Genomic DNA, 14,359 nt, shown 5'->3' with positions numbered 1-14,359 from the left:
TCCTTAAGCTAATCACTTTCCTAATCTGGGGTTCAGGCTCTCCCTTCAGAAAATGAGGGCGGGGATATCAGAGCACCCGATCTCCAGAGGAGTACCAATTATGTGTTTAACACTGCATTAGAAGTTGGGAAGACTCGGGACTACAGTAAAATGACACAACTCCATCCTTTCCCCGAGGGAGTCGAGTTAGGGAGATAAGATTCACACAAAGGGTGGAAGGTCAGTGGTTTATAATTAAGAAGCAAACTGTGTGGGATGGAATTCACAAGATCCTAGATCGAGAGCCGGACAGGACCTCGGAGACCATTTAAAACAAGATCCTCCTTTGACAGACCAGCAAACCGAGGTCCGGGGAGAGGAAGTGATTGGTCCCAGACCACACAGGTAGGAAGAAGCATTCCTGGGATTTGAACCCTGATTCTAATTCCAGTCGGCTTCCCCCCTCCCCCTTCTGTGGCGGGAGGGAGGAAAGAGTGGGTTCAGAAGGAATCAAACTCAGGTTGATCCCCCAAGAGACTAGAATGCAGAAGTCAAGGGCCAGAGGCAAGCCTGAACATGACCCGGAGGTGGCTGAATCCTTCTTAAAAGGTTTGAAAATGCTTAGCGCCCCCCCCCCCTCCCACCAGCAGCCATGGGACTTTTTACTCTCCTTGGAGCCAAAGGGACTTCACTAATCCCCGAAGAAATCCCTAAGGGGCCCAGGGAGGCAGGATTTTCTGGAATTGAAATTGGATATTTATAAAAAGGATCATGGATTTAAGTCTGGTGGGACCTTAAAGGTCATCTAGTTAAACCCCTTCATTCAAGAGAGGGGGAAACTGAGGCGAAGAGAGGACAATGGACTCGTTCCTGCTCACAAATGACTTGTTTCAGCCCGTGGGGAGCCCTCCACCAAAATTTCAAAAAGAATCCCAGTGCCTGGTATATTTTTTGTCCTTTTTTCCTGGTGATCTCCTTGGCAAAAGAGCCCTCTCGATGAAGACTGGCATCTGCTCTGCAATTTGGGTGCCCCGAGAGCTGTCTGGGGGCACGGGGAATTGGAGGGATTGACCGGGGATCGCACTGCCAGTCTCCATATCACGTGGGATTTGGACCCGGGTTTTCTTGGCTCTGAGACCAAGGCGGGCCCCCTTCTTTCACTTATCTCAATTCCTCAGCCAGAGTATGAGCTCTGTGTTCTTCCTTGTTCTTTTGGGCAATTTCGGATGAACATAGTAGGTGGGCGATGACGATTTGCTCATGAGCTGACCCAAGCTGCTTTTTAAGATGAGCAAGAATTTGAGATTTTAATTGGACGGTAATTGCTCAGGTGTCTCAGAGAGAGACTTTGTTCTTTGGGAGGCACGGGGAAATGAGCTTTGGAAAGTTCAACTCCCACATAGAGAGGTTGTTCAGCTGTGAAATAGGGTTGATGGGTCCATCACTACTGTCCCCAGAACATCTTGTCCCATTTCCCTGGGCCCCCGAAGGTTATTCAGCATTTTTCAGAAGCAGGCTGGCCTTTATCCGGGTTATTGTGGTTCGCCCTTCCTTCTCGAAGAGGACCGAGGACCCCGTGAGGGGGATGCCTTGACTTCCAAGAGAATCGGATTTAAGCGAGGCAGGACCGTGCAAAACATCAGGCTCACGCTTTCTTCCGGGGTCTTCGGAGCCCAGTGGAAAGACTTAGGCCGGGATGACTAGAGACGGCCCCATAGTTGTTAAAGAACTGACCTGAAGCCGGGGTGGGGGTTAGGGTTCGAATTCTGCCTCGGACACAGGTGACCCTGGGTAAATCATTCAACCTCTCTGAGCCCCAGGCAAGTCTTTAAGACAAAAGCAGTTGGTGATCTGCATCAATGGAGGGAATTTCCTCATCCTGGAGGTGAAGAAAACGAATTGTAGATGAATAAAATCACAGGTCTGTCTGATTTAAAAAATAAAAAAGGGTATATTTCACTATTTCACCACTTAGCTCATGGGAAAGAGTGAGGAAAAAACATGACGTAATCCTTTAAGCAACAAACAGTTATTGGTTGCCTACTCTGTTCCAGATAGTGTGCTACTCACTAGGGATGCAAAAAGAGGCAGAAGACAGTTCCCGTCCTCGAGGAGCTTACAGTTTAATGGGGGAGACGACAAGCAATCCAATATGTACAAAGCAAGCTAAAGAGAGGAGGCAAGTAAGGGATAATGAATGGAGAAAAAGACTAAGAAATAAGAGGGGGTGGAATCTTCCAGTAAAGAAAGGGAGTTTAGCTGAGATTTAAAGGAAGCCATGGAGGTCAGTAGGCAGAGTGGAGGAAGGAGGGCATTTAGCACCATCATCATCATCATCACCCTTAAAGAGTTTTCAGGGGGATGGCTGGATGGATGGATAATAGATGGATGGATGGCTAGATAGATAGATCTGAACTCTGAATTGTAGACCAGGGCTCATCCAAGCAATAATAGTCACTTCCTTTTTCACAGCTGGAAGTGAGCCCACAATGAGCAGGGAGGCGGGGCTGCCCCCAGTGATTCCTAAAGGCCCATATGCAAGCCTAGCTTGGCCCTTTGATGGCTCCGGGAGCTCTATAACCTCCTGTCTCCTGTTGGCTTCTGTGAGTCACAGTGTCTCATTCCTTCCCCTCCCTGCAATAAAAACCTTAGTGCCTGGACTTGGACCCTGGCTTAATGATCCTGTTCCCACCTTCCTGCTTGGGCCACCGTGCTCCAAGGTCCAGGGGAGAAGGGGGTGTCTAGAGCTGGGGTGATGACGTGGAGGCCTGCCTCCTCCCATCTTACTGAGGGGTTTCCAAGCTGCCGGAGGCGCAAGCCCAGGTCAGCTCCCAGATCCCGAAGGGCAGTGGGCCACCTCTAGAGCTTTACGACAGAGACTTTGCCCTCCTGGTCCATGCTTTTGGCCCATCCTCCTCCCAAGGCCATGGCTCAGACTTTCAAGTCCCAAGAAGTCACTGTGTGAGACCAGCCACCAGGACCACAGCTGCTCCTAGCTTGGGACACCTCTTCGACAAGTAAGGACGATGGACAGAGGCAGGGTTCTGGGTCCCCGTCTCCCCTCTCCCAAGCTTTTCCTTCTCTCTTTGGTGAGCCGGCTTAGGGCCTTCTCTCGGGTGCTTCTTCCCTTCTTCAGTAACTCTGCCCTATGGATTTCCTGAGGTTTTCCAGCCTTCTGATCAGAACTTTAGCAGCTTTGGGGAGGATCTTTTCATCTTTTAAAGAGATTTCTTTTCATCTCAAAACACCTTCCTACTGTTCCGGGACATCTTGGGAGAGCTGAAAGAGACCTTGGGATCTAGAAAGACTAAGTCATATATTCCCTGTTCTAAGACCCTATTCGAGCTCTGCCATCCCCTATCCTCAGAATCCAGAACAGAGGACATTCCCACTGGAAGAGAGCCAAGTTTAGGATTTTTTAACCAATGGGTCTCTGGATAGATTTCAGGGAGTCTGCGAACTTGGATGGGAAAAAAAAATAATATTTATTGACACAAACCTTTCACTGAAATTTAGCTCTCCCTTCAGTTATTTCAAAAACATGGGTTTGAAAAGAGTTCCGTAACTTTCCAGATTGCCAGCAGTAGAGACTTAACAGAAAAGATTTCGCTCCTGATCTAATCGACCCTCCCATTTTTTCAGAAAGGAGATACGTGACTTGCTCAAGGTCACATCACTAGTAAAAGTTGCAGACTTGGGACCAGAATCCTCCCTGTCCTATTTTTGTTGCTGGTTCTATCGCTGTTGCCTTGTGAGAGGCTGATATGGGGGTGTTTAAATAGATAGATGGCTAGGGGGATAAAGGATAACAACTTATAAACATTGCAACACTGAAGAGATCAGCGAGTCCTCCAGCCTTACATTAAGCATGAGGTCTGGAGATAAGTGACTTGGCCAAGACTGCCTGACATATTAGTAAGTAAGTAGCAAAACCAGACCTCCTGACTTCTGATAGGTTCTCTCCTTCAGACGCCTCTTGGTTTTTCGGAGGGGGGGGGCTTGTGGAGTCTCTTAAAGAGAGCTCGCAGGCTGCGATGCCCTCACCATTTTATGCCTAGCCTGGCAGCCTGTTAGAGGAAGTAGCGAGACAGGAAGAGGCAGCCTTGGGAGCGTAGAAGGGGGTTATTTGGGGAAAGGTGGCAGGCCTCGGGACCTGGGCCTGGGAGCTTTCGGGCGGCTTGCTTCGGTGAGAGGGGCGAGAGGGCCTGCTTCAAAATCCTGCCTTTGTTACTTATCACTACGGATCCAGCCAAGTGACTCACTGGCCCCGGGTCTCAGTGGCTTCATCTCTACTGTCCCTGGAGTTTGGACCAGACCAAGGCTCTAAGGTACTTTCTAGCTTTAAATCTATGAACCCATGAAGTGAATTCTGGACTTGTTTCTTGGGCTGCTGGGCTCCAATTCTCCTTTCTGGACTTGGGTTTCCTCCTCTGTAAAATGAAGGGATTAAACTAAATGATCCCCCTTTAATCCCTTCCAACATGAATCTTTGCTTCTAGTTCTTCTGTTCTAAGTTCTAGAATTCAGGGGTCCTCAAACTTTTTAAATAGGGGACCAGTTCACTGTCCCTCGGACTGTCGGAGGGCCGGACTAGAGTAAAAACAAAAACTTGGTTTTGTGGGCCTTTAAATAAAGAAACTTCATAGCCCCTGGGGAGGGGGATAAAGGTCCTCAGCTGCCACATCTGGCCTGACGGCCGTAGTTTGAGGACCCCTGTAAATCTAAGGGTTCTCCAGCTCAGATGTTTCCAGTCCTAAGTTCCCTCTAGCTCTGACTTTCTGGGTTCTAAGGGCCTTCCTAGCCCTGACATTTTCAGTTCTCTGACATCCCCCGTTCTGAAGGGCTTCCCAGCTCCCACGGAGCCTGCTTTGAGGCCCCTCCCTGGCCTGTCTCCTGTCTCAGGCACCAGAGCTAAATAAAGCAGGGCAGTCATGCGGGGAGGGGGGGCACGAACCCCATTTGTGAGGCTGGCTGATTTCTGGGGAGGGGGCCCAGTGCTAGCGCCCGGGCGGCTGCCGGTTGGGGGGTGTGCCCAGGATGGGGCGCGGGCCCGGGCAGCTGCGGCTCGCCTCCCCAACCCTCTCCTCTCGGCCCAGATAACAAAGACGCCCCGTTCCCGCCCCCGAACCCCGCCCCCGGCCCCTGGCCCCGCCCCCGGGCCCCAACCCGGCCCGGGCCTCTGGGAGTCCCCGTCAGGATCTCGGCCCCAGTTGGGCCAATCCCAAGGGCTCGGGACACTTTCTGGACCGGACTTAGGAAGGGGCGACCCCCGTGGCCACCTTGAGCCCTTTGCCCCCCAGGCCGCCGCGGGCTGGGCCCGGGAGGCCAGGTAAGCCCCTTCCTCCTTAGGCCCCTTCCTCTCTCTCCCTTCCCGCCCTGCTTCCCCCTTTCCGACTCCTCTCCTCCTCCCCTTCCCCGAAGGCATCAGGGCCTGAGTTGTTGGCATCAGAGGGCCCAGAGACACAGGGTTCGTGGCAAGAGCACGTGCACCCAGGGCCCAAGGATTTGGGTGCAAATTCTCGCCCTCCTTTCGTGTCTGGCCAAGGCCCTTGCTCTTCTCTGGGCCTCAGGTTTCCCCTCATCCAAATAAAGGACTTGGACCAGAAGCGCCCCTCCCCCCATGCAGTCCTCCCCACCCCCACCCCGAGGCAGGGAGAATCCAAGCATCCTATTTGGAGCCTGTGCCCATTCGGGCCCTCCCCCTTCCTAGCTCTTCAAGCTCCAGCAAGTCACTTTCCCTTTTGTAAACCTCAGTTTCCTTGCATTGAAAGGGCCTACATGATCTGACCCCTGACGCTTGGGCAACGGGAAAAACCCAGTCTTTGGCTGGAAAACGCGCTGATTTGGTTTCTGTTGCTCCCCATGTGACTTTAGAGGCCCCAGAGATTTGGAGCTGACCTCAGGGGTCAGGAACCTGAGGCCAAGGGTGGTGAAACGGCTGGTCCAGCTCAGAGCGGGCAGCCTGAACCTGGGCGCTCCTCAGGCCCGAAACCGGCTTCCCTCTGGGGGCCTCAGTTTCCTCCTCAGCCCAGCACCAAGGCCGGTGACTGGAAGGTGCCATTTTCTCGAGCTCACTGGCTTGACTTTTTCCTGGGAACTCCCAGTCCTGCTGCCCCATCCCCCGCCCCAGAGGCCAATGAAGTAATCAGTGTGAAAGAGTGTGGTATAACCACTTAAACTATTTTCGAAAACCCCAACCAGCCCCATGTCAGCGTCGCGCTTTGATGTGGTTTTCAAACTGGTAATGTGAGGATGGAAGCAGCTTCTGAGGGACTGGCTTTGAACACTTCCACATTGAGCCAGCCGGCTACGGCGCAGACGCTCCGGGACCTGCCAAGAGCAGTCCGGGCTGGTGGGCCAAGGCCCGGGTGGGGATGCCGCTGGCGGCCGAGGCGCGCCGTTCGGAGCCAGGCGGAGGGGGCCCCGGGGAAAGATGGGCTCTTCCCCCGGCTCTGCCACCGAGGAGCCCAGGAACTCACGGGCGAGTCTCGGGGCTCCATTTCCTCAGTTCTTCTTGCCAAGCGATAGGGCATAGGGCAGAGAGAACTGGCTACAGAGGCCGACAGATCTACGGTCGCAGCCTGGCTCTCTGGCCCTGGGAAAGCCATTTTCACATGGTGAGTCTCAATTTCCTCATCTGTAAAATGGGGAGATTGAATTAGAAGGCCTCTCGAGTCTCTTCTAGTTCTGTGATTATCGGGGCTTTTAAAACTCTTCTGGTCCTCGGTCTAAGGTCCTTCCCAGCTCTGACTTTGTTTCTACTGACGACCTACTCGCTTGTGACTTGGGGCATCCCGAAGATAACATTGGCTTTGATACTCTGTCTAAGGCACTTTTCAGCTTTGACTCGTCTCCCTTGGTGCCGTTTTCTGCCCCGAAGGCCCCCCACTTCCAATAGTCTGTGCCCTAGGTCCCTCCAGCTGTAACATTTCTAGGAATTTGAGTTGAGTCTTAAAGGGAGCCAAGGAAGCCAGAAGGTCAGCGTGAGGAGGGAGGACGCACGGGGCCAGCCAAGAACAGTGGCAGGGAGGTTGGCAAGGGGCATCGTGTTTGAGAGGTTGCATATAGGCCGTTATAGCTGGATCATAGAGTTGGCGGGCAGGGGCTTCAAATGGACGGTGGAAAATAAGAAGGGATCCAGGTTGTGAAGGCCTCTGAACCCCAAACAAGAGATTTTCGTTGATCCTGGAGAAAATAGGGATCTATTGGAGTTTCCTGAGGAGGGCTATTCAAATCTGAGCTTCAGGAAAGTCCACTTGGCAGTTGACTGGAAGGAGGATGGGCTAGAACCAGGAAAAACTTGAAAAGGGGGAGACTAAGGATGGCCCACCGCAAGCGTTCGGGCGTGACCTGCCAAGTGCCCCCCCCAGGGAATTTTGTGAGTGGACAGAAGGGGTCTGGCGTGCAGGACCCCCCCCCCCCAATAAGTATCCATTGTTGCGTTTTAGGATGGGAATACCTCCACTTGTCCTTTTCCTTGGCCCGGCCTGCCTAGCTCCAGGTGAAGGGCTGGAAATGCAATGTTCCTGTACTTTGACCTTAAAAGAACAGCACACACATTCTCACCTGTTGTTTACATCTTCTTTGGACAGGATGCTAACTTCCCAGGGTAGAACAAAGCTGATCCACCAATCTGAGTCTGAGACCTTGCCAAGTGCGCTCAGTCCGGGGCCGCTTTTCCCATCTCCTCTGGCAGAGGGCTAGCTCTTACCCTCCCTCTTTGTTGTTGCCCCAGTTGTACTTCCTGTCACGTACTTCTCCCTCCTCTCTCCCCTCTCATTCCCAGACTCCAGCCCCATAGAGATAATTTCCTGACATTTGCTTGTGACCATCACAGAGCACTGTGGTGGGGGCTGGGGCCGGGTCCCAGTTGGACCATCCTCCTTACTCCCAGATTTCGGAGAGGCAAGGGACTTGCTCAACATTCCATGTGCTCTCTCCCTCTCCCTCTCCTTCATGCCCTCATTGGTTTTTTAATCTGCCTTCCAGCCCAGCTCTGTATAATTCCTTCATTTGCTCATTAAACATTTATTTAGAGCCCACCCGTAGTAGGATCTAGATGTGTGCTAATTATTTTTCCTGAGGCAATTGGGGTTAAGTGACTTGCCCGGGGTCACACAGACAGGAAGTGTTAAGTGTCTGAGGTCACATTTGAACTCGGGTTTTCCTGACATCAGGGCCAGTGCTCTACCCACTGTGCCCCCTAGCTGCCCCATGCATGTCATTTTTAATCATGAGGATGATGATGATACCATAGTAGAGGAACAATGGATTAATCAATCAGTAAACCCCGGTGATATAGACCAGGCTTGCCCTAGAGTGGCCCAAATTCAGGTTCAGAATTAGGAGAAAATAAACCACGGACACCCCATTTATCAGTTAGGAAGAAGCAAGGATGCAGCGTTGACTCAGTCGGCTGTAGCTTCCCCGTATCTGTGCCGGCCACATTGGTGTCTCGGCCTGAAGCCCCCCACTCCCGGGGAACGGACTTTTGTTCTCGGGCTGGAAATTAAGTTAGCTCCTCGAGCCTTAGCCCCCTTGTCCCAATTCAGTCTCGAGGATGTTTCGGATTGGGTTGGGCAGACACTGTTCCCGTGGCTCCATATAACTGGGATGTCCGAGGCTACACGGGCTTATGTGACCACAGGAAGGAACCTCAGAGGCCAACTGGCCCAACTCCCACTTTAGAGGGAGAAACTGAGGCCCAGGGAGGGGAGGAGCCTTGCTCAAGGTTCCACAGCTAGTACCAAATACACGGAAGTGGTACAAACCAGAGTGCTCTAGGAGGCATTGGGGGGAGTGGAGAATCAAGGTAGACTTCCTGGAAGAGTGACATTTGAATTGGTTTGAAGGATGGGGAGGAGCTCAGCAAGGGAAGAGGGAGATGGACGCCATAAGTGGAGGATACTGGGTGGGGAAGTGCATGGTGTGTTGAGGAATCAGAGAATCGCGTATAGGTCGGGGGGATGATATGAAAGAAGGTGGGAAAGGTGAGGTACCGCCAGACTGGGGAGCTCTGAACGCCAGACTGAGACTGTTGCGGCCCGCCGGGCCAGGACTTCCAGTATGAAGGCAGTGGGAAGGAGGAAGGGCCAGGGCCAGAGCATCTTCAACTGGGAGGGGCCTCTGAGGCCAGCCAGTCCAGAGCCCTCATTTTACTGCGGTACTGGGGTGGGAAGGGGGTCAAAATGGCAAGTCACTCAAGTCTTCAGCCTCTGCCCCGTGCCAGTCACGGTGCCAGTCCCGGAGGTCCCGAGGAAAAGCCAAGTCAGTCCCTGTGCCCAGGAAGTTCACAGTGTACCATGAGGCGGGGGGGACGGTGCTGGTGAAAGATAACATGTAAACAATTGTGTCCAAAAGAGGGACGTAGAGGATCAACTGGGGAGAGTTTGATAGTTGGGAGGAGTCTGAGAGGGAACTGGGAAGGCTTTCTTGTAGAAGGAAAGAGTTCAGAGGAGACCTCAAGGAAGACGGAAGAAAGGAGAGCATTCCAGGTATGGGGGCGGCCAGTGGGAATGCTGGGAGTTGGGATCTGGGAATATCTTGAGGAATAGCCTGGAGGCCTGTGTCACTGGATCCCAGAATACCCCAAAGGGAGAAAAGGGTAAGAAGAATGGAAAGCAGGAAAGGGGCAGGTTACCAAGGGTTTTTAAAAGAGCCAAATCGGATTTTATCCATTTGGTGCTGGGAGTAATAGTGAGCTACTGAAGCTTAAATGAATAGGGCAGTGTTGTGAATTTAAGGAACATCAGTTTGCTGGCTAAATGGAGGATGGACTGAAGTGGGGAGAGCCTTGGGGCACCGCCCCCATCAGCAGCTATAATCCACGGTTGAAGTGATGAGGGCCCGTACCAGGAGGGCTGCTCTGTCAGAAGGGAGAAGGGGGCATGTTGGAGAGATGCCCCAAAGTTAGAGATGATAGGGTTTGGCAGGAGATTGGGACGAGAGCGATGAGTCAAAGAGGATGCTCATGGAGAGCCTCGGTGCCCGGGAGGCACGGACATGGACAATGATAGGGAAGTTAGGGAGACAGGGACCGGAAAGGGTACTTTCAGTTGAATGAAGATGTCAGAAAAGAAGAGAATGAGAGGAAAGGAAGCAGAGGTCCAATTGTAGAAGGCCTCAAGGATTTTAGCCACAAAAGGGAGGAGAGGGAGAGAGGATGAGGGTGAGAGGGGACGGTCAGCTCAAGGGGAGGCTTTTTAAAGGTGGGCAGGCCATAGGCATGTTTGTGGGCAGTGGGCAAGGACCTCGTACAAAACAATTGAGGGCTAGGTGAAGCAGTCTGTTGGCACAAGACAGGGGAGCCTGTCGGTCCCTTGTGCTTGTGGAGTATTTGGTATTATGCCTCCATTTTATCTGCAGCGAGGCGGCGAGGCCCTCGGCTGAGAGAACGAGGAGGAGGAAGCAAAGGAGGCTTGGGGAGGGATGAGAAAGCTTGAGAAAACCCCTGTGGCGAGGAGATAGTGACTTGATGAGGGAGGCGTGCAGCCACGGCCCTGTTCCAGTGAGGCCCGGAAATTTGCCCCGGCCTCCATTCCAAGGGATTCCTAGTTCTCCTCAGCTTTGTTCAGCGGCCCACGAGAAGGAGGGAGGGGAGCGGGGAGCGAGGAGGGGGAGTGATCCAAGGCTGAGGCTTTACAGGGCGAGATGAAGATAGGATAAGGAGGCCAAGAGCTCCAGACAAGAACTGTCAGACCCAAGGCCTACAGCCTGATTAAAATGTGTCAGCAAAGGTTTAACAAAATAACAAATACAACATGCCGTAGCTCTCGTTAATTTGTGGCTTTCTAAGTCAAGAGGCCATCCTCAGGAATCGTTTCTATCTGGGCCTGACACCGCTCTTGTAATTTATGCCCCCGGAGCTATTGAACCTTGTAGTTCAAAGACCCTTTTTCCCAAGGCAATACTGGGTTTGTAACAGAGGAGGGACCTGGCCAAAAAGATTTCTAGCAGCAATTTTCATGGTGGCAAAGAATTGGAAATTGGGGAGCCACTGTGGAATGACTCAAGTTGCGGCCTATGATTGTGGGGAATATTATTGTGTCAGAAGAAATGATAAGCAGGATGCTCTCAGAAAAACTCGGGAAGACTTAGAACTTAGGGGGAAAAAACTTAGCAAAGTGAAGTGAGCAGAAAGCAGGAGCTGTTTCTACAAGTACCATAATAGCATAAAGTCAGACAACTTTGAAAGACTTAGGGACCCGAGCGACCCAGTGGTACGGGGGATTGGTGATGAGGCAGACCACCCACTTCCCCGTAGAGAGCCGATGGACTCGGGCTACAGAGCGAAGCATGTCTTATTCTGGACATGGCTAATGTGGGATTCGTTTTGCTTGGCTCTGTCTAGATTGGCTTTTCTTGCTTTATCCATCGGTGGAAGAAGGGGAGCTGGGAAGGAGAGAATTTGGAATTAAAATCCAACTGGAGAGGAAGAAGACAAGTGTAGGTCTCGGTGGATTCACCGAGGTGTCGGGAAGGGGAAGAGGCCAGTGTAGGCAATGAGGGGGTGATGGCCCGGGGAGGAACTGAGGGCTGTGGGGATGCAGTGATGAGGAAGACCCGGGCTAGGGATGATGCAGGGTAGAGGAAGAGCCGGAATGACACCACATTGGGAGCAGATGGAGGGATGCCAGAGCTCGTGGTTATGGAAGCGGGTGTTTGTGGGTAACGGCCACGTCGGGGGGACGGCCGTCTCTTAGGGTAGCTGGGGTGGGGTGAAGGGAAATGGAGGAAATCTGAAGTTGGGGTGTTTGAGTGTCAGCCAGTCAGTGAGCATTCTTAAGGTCCTGCCACGTACCCCGCTGTCTAATGGGGGGGGGCAGAATGTAAAATCCCTTCACGCTTCAAGGGAATAGAGACCAGATCAGGATTTTGGTACCATCTAACTTGGCTTTAGCACAGCCTCAATAGGAGAGGAAGAGGCCCGATCACTTACCCTCTCTGGGTCTCAGTTTGTATGTAAAATGGGATCAGACTAACCAGATGATCCTTCTCCAGCTCTGACATCTTGGGCTTCTAGAATTGGACCTTCCCCGGACCAGAACTATTCATCTAGATCATAAGCCCACTTCCCTGTGTGGAGTGTGGATAAACGAGCTAGATACAGACTACATTGGGGCTGATCTCAGAGGGAAGACACTGCAACTGAGGGAGCCAGCTGGGAAAGGCCACTTGGAGGAGGGAGGGCTTTACAGAAGCCGACAGAGTTGAGGGAGATCCGAGGAGGGAGAGAGTTCTAGGCACGGGGGAAAGCCAGCAAAGGTGCCGGTAGGTGGGAGAGGGAGCGTAGGGCTCCAGGAGCGGCATGGGGGTGAACGGGGCCGACGACTGGCCCGGAGTGGGGAGAGACTCGAGGCAGGAAGGCCTGCCACCGAGGGCCGGGACCACGTGTGGGGGCAGCGTCGGGGGACGGAGGGCAGCGCTAAGAGAGCCAGTTTGGGGGAATGCCAATATGTATGCTAATGTCTCTTAATAGGAGGGCAGGAGATGGGGAAGAGAAAAAGACTGCGAGTGAGGTACTGAATTCATTGAGGAGGGAAGGAGCGTGTCCTGGGAGTTTGTCGAAAACAGCTACCAGACGCTTGATTGTGTGATTAATATGGATTGAATGAACCTCAAATGAGGCAGCATTTAAATTGTGTAAACGCGGCAGTCGACGCCACGGGAGCGAATGAGGTTGTCAAAGGACAAAGGACGGAGGGGCTTGGACGGGTCCTCAGAAAAGTCGCCGGATATGGTTCTGGTCCAGTGACCTCTCCCAGGGAGTCGACCAGGGTTGTGTGTGTGTGGGGGATGGGGCCTGTAGGGGTGCTGGTATATTTCTTCTTGGGTCTGTATTTCTGGGGGTGACTTCTTAGCTTCATTGTGAGACATGGGGGGACTTTTTGATCGATCTGGGGATTGAGAGTTGCCTCTAATTCTGAATACGGATTGTGAAATGGGACTGAGAAACCCCTCAGTCTTCAAGAGAATAGAGAAAACCAAATCAGGATTTTGGCACCATCTAGTTTGGTTTTACCACGGCCTCGATAGGAGAGGAAGAAGCCGAATCACTTATCCTCTCTGGGTCTCAGTTTCCCTATATGTAAAATGGTTTCAGACTAATCAGCTGATCTTCTTCCATCCCTGACATCTTGGGCTTCTAGCACTGGACCTTCCCAGGGCCAGAACTGTTCATCTAAATCACAAGCCACTTCTGTGGCTCATAGATTGCCCAGTGGGAAACATGGGGACGCTGGGTATATTTCAACCTACCTCTGCCAGGCAATGCTGGACTGAGCTACCCGCTGGGGCAGGATCGTAGGCTGGAAAGGGGGCCTCGGAGCCTAGTCCGATCTCCTCATTTTACAGAGAAGGAAACCGAGGTCCATCTTAGAGGAAGGGATGTGTCCAGGGTCACACACGTTGGCGCTCTACTCGTTCCTTGTCTAGAAGTCGAATGGGCCGCCTTAGAAGTGAGTCCCTTGTGACCAGTCTAATAGCAGAGGTGGTCGGATGTCGTAAGGGATCCCTGCTCGAGTACAGGTTGGACTCGTCGCCCTGAGCTCCCTTCCTCTTTGAAATTCTGATTCTTTGAGACCGGTTTCTCCTTTTCCAGAGGGCGTCTGGCCCACGGTGGGAAATGGCGTCGCTCTTGTCCCCGGGGAAGGGAGAACAGGAAAGGCAGGCGGGCTAAGTGTTCCCAAGGGATCTTGGCAACCCAGAGGTGGCGGGGAGGCAAATCACGTAGCACCTTCTGTCTTCTTGGTATGTTGAGGCGGCTCAAGAGCAGGGCCTGGAGTTGGGAAGACCTAAGGACCAGACCAGCCTCAGACACTCCCTAAATAGGTGCCCCTGATTAGTCACTTCACCCCTGTCTGCCTCAGTTTCCTCACCTATAAAATGGGATCACAATAGCCCCTTCTGCTCAGGATTATTGTGAGGCCCAAATGAGATCAGATTTGTAAGCACATAGTAGGTGCTCACAAATCCTCATCTCCCTCCCGTGTTTCCAGCTGTTTTCTACGTCGTCTCCTCGTTACTTGAGGGCGGGGATGATGCAGAATCTGGTCTTCCTCTGGCCTTCTTCCAAGCACTCAGCCTAGTAGCTGCCGCACAGTAAGGGGTTAATACACCCTCCGTGGCTGCATCGCGTTCCTTCTCACGCGCCATGGTAGGGGAGAATGTTCTCTGCTCTCCCATCCTCCATAAAAGCATCAAAATGCTTTTCACTCTTCTGTTTCTTCATTAACAACATAGAAAAATAAAGGATTAATGAACTGAATATGCAATTAAAAACTCTATCAATTGCCAGGTGTGGTGACAGCTGTCTGTAATCTCGGGCACTGGGGAAGCGGAGGCTGATGCAGATTGAGTGTCTCTTCCTATTAGCTTCCTT

At 52.4% G+C, this 14,359-nt stretch overlaps 1 protein-coding gene across 6 annotated transcripts in view; it reads left to right on the top strand.

Moving 5' to 3' along the window:
• Nucleotides 1–258: 258 nt before the first annotated feature.
• The window catches only part of HEPH (hephaestin), a 61,849-nt gene continuing 47,748 nt past the window's right edge, over nt 259–14,359 (top strand). For 2 of the 6 annotated variants that reach the window (XM_051968195.1, XM_051968192.1), the window contains exon 1: nt 259–384. The gene's annotated coding sequence lies outside the window, so the exon portion shown is untranslated. Of the gene's footprint in view, nt 385–2,784; nt 2,997–4,034; nt 4,308–14,359 lie in introns of those variants that run through there. The other 4 variants (XM_051968197.1, XM_051968193.1, XM_051968194.1 and 1 more) reach the window with 2 other exon arrangements.

This window comes from Antechinus flavipes, chromosome X, assembly GCF_016432865.1.
Source record: "Antechinus flavipes isolate AdamAnt ecotype Samford, QLD, Australia chromosome X, AdamAnt_v2, whole genome shotgun sequence".
NCBI lineage: Eukaryota > Metazoa > Chordata > Mammalia > Dasyuromorphia > Dasyuridae > Antechinus > Antechinus flavipes.
Note: the sequence above shows the minus strand (reverse complement) of the source record. Positions and strands in the feature narration are given on the sequence as shown.